Source organism: Pavona decussata, unplaced genomic scaffold (assembly GCF_977016875.1).
Source record: "Pavona decussata unplaced genomic scaffold, jaPavDecu1.1 SCAFFOLD_3670, whole genome shotgun sequence".
NCBI lineage: Eukaryota > Metazoa > Cnidaria > Anthozoa > Scleractinia > Agariciidae > Pavona > Pavona decussata.
The window spans coordinates 1-2,500 of NW_028146481.1; the positions used below are offsets into that span (position 1 = coordinate 1).

The 2,500-nt window shown below is 43.4% G+C and overlaps 1 pseudogene; it reads left to right on the forward strand.

Annotated features, from left to right (window-relative positions):
• LOC146446138 (large subunit ribosomal RNA) lies at positions 1–1,044 on the forward strand (annotated as a pseudogene; the record flags this gene model as incomplete).
• Positions 1,045–2,500: the final 1,456 nt, after the last annotated feature.

The window sequence follows — 2,500 nt, forward strand, 5'->3', positions numbered from 1 at the left end:
CTACTATCTAGCGAAACCGCAGCAAAGGGAACGGACTTTGCATAATCAGCGGGGAAAGAAGACCCTGTTGAGCTTGACTCTAGTCTGACCTTGTGAAAAGACATGAGAGGTGTAGAATAAGTGGGAGCAGCAATGCGCCGGTGAAATACCACTACTCTTATCGTTTTTTTACTTATTGGATGGAGCGGAGGCGGACCGCAAGGTCCACGTTCTGGACTTAACGCCCGTCTTCGGACGGGCGGATCCTCGTCCAAGACACCGTCAGGTTGGGAGTTTGGCTGGGGCGGCACATCTGTCAAATGATAACGCAGGTGTCCTAAGGTGAGCTCAATGAGAACAGAAATCTCATGTAGAACAAAAGGGTAAAAGCTCACTTGATTTTGATTTTCAGTACGAATACAAACTGTGAAAGCATGGCCTATCGATCCTTTAGTCTTTAGGAGTTTTAAGCTAGAGGTGTCAGAAAAGTTACCACAGGGATAACTGGCTTGTGGCAGCCAAGCGTTCATAGCGACGTTGCTTTTTGATCCTTCGATGTCGGCTCTTCCTATCATTGCGAAGCAGAATTCGCCAAGTGATGGATTGTTCACCCACCAATAGGGAACGTGAGCTGGGTTTAGACCGTCGTGAGACAGGTTAGTTTTACCCTACTGATGAAGTGTTGTTGCAATAGTAATTCTGCTCAGTACGAGAGGAACCGCAGATTCAGACAATTGGCATTTGCACTTGCCTGAAAAGACAATGGTGCGAAGCTACCATCTGTTGGATTATGACTGAACGCCTCTAAGTCAGAATCCGTGCTAGAAAGCAACGATGATTACCTCCAGAGAACTTTAGGCGAACCAGAATAGAGGGTTTCGGCCCTCATGCGTCCCAAAGTGCCAAGGGGGACAAAAGCTCCCAAGGCACTGCCGCTAGCAAATTCTAACGTTTCTGGAGATAAATCCTTTGCAGACGACTTAAATAAAGAACGGGGTATTGTAAGTTGTAGAGTAGCCTTGTTGCTACGATCTTCTGAGATTAAGCCTTTGTTCTAAGATTTGTATCACATCTTTTTTTTGACAAGGTCAAAAGTCCTCCTCACACCATGAAATATTTTTTAAGTCAAAGGTCCTCCTCACACCACAAAATATTTTCAAAGTCAAAAGTCCTCCTCACACAATTTAATATTTTGTAACTGAAAGGTCCACCACAAAACCCAATTCTTTTCTAAGTGAAAAGTCCTCAAAATTTTTAGAAAAACTCTTAGAAAAATTGTTTGGTATGAGAAGGACCTCGACTTCGAAAATTCTGTGGTGTGGGGAGGTCTTTTGACCTACCAAAAAAATTGGTGGTGTGAGGAGGACCTCTGACTTAGAATTAGGGTTTGAAATGGGGTTAGGGTTAGGGTTAGGGTAAGTGTTAGGGTTAGGAAAAAGGTTTAAATGATATTTGGAGAGGTTTTTCGGGTGTTTAGAGGCTATTTATGCTATGTAACGAGTATTTGCTTATATACTTGCTTATATACTTAGGTCAACAATTTATAGCAAAAATGTGTTCCAGCCAAGTTCTTTTAGACGCTCTTTCGAATGGCAACATTCCCGATTGAAAATGGCGACCTACCAAAATCCGCACTTTGCTTCCCCGTCCATATAGAGGTGAGTATTTGACTTTGCTTCCGTCAGAGTCAAGGAAACACATTGAAAATGGAATCAGCATACAAGAAAACCTAGTTTGGGATAGGTTTTGTGCCTTCCGTGGTATTATAACCATAGAACTGCTCCTGAGGGGGGTAGGGTAGGCCCACCAAAAAGTGCACTTCTGGTTAGGTCGCTAATTTCTAAAATAAATGTGTCCCAACCAAGTTTTTTTGGACGCTCTTTCGAATGGCAACATTCCTGATTGAAAATGCCGACCTACCAAAATCCGCACTTTGCTTCCCCGTCCATATAGGGGTGAGTATTTGGCTTTGCTTTCGTCAGAGTCAAGGAAACACATTGAAAATGGAATCAGCATACAAGAAAACCTAGTTTGGGATAGGTTTTGTGCCTTCCGTGGTATTATAACCATAGAACTGCTCCTGAGGGGGGTAGGGTAGGCCCACCAAAAAGTGCACTTCTGGTTAGGTCGCTAATTTCTAAAATAAATGTGTCCCAACCAAGTTTTTTTGGACGCTCTTTCGAATGGCAACATTCCTGATTGAAAATGCCGACCTACCAAAATCCGCACTTTGCTTCCCCGTCCATATAGGGGTGAGTATTTGGCTTTGCCTTTGTCAGACTCAAGTAAAAGCATTTAAAATGGAGTCAGCATAACAAGAAAACCTAGATTGGGATAGTTTTTCTGCCTACCGTGGGATCATAACCATAGAACTGCCCCTGAGGGAGGTAGGGTTAGGGTTAGCGTTAGGGTTAACGTTGGGGTTAGGATTGAAGACAGAAGATTGGTGATGTCAGGAGGACCTTCTTAAAACAAACAGAAATACACTTATTAGGGGACTAGGGCCAGTGGACTCAGAAAT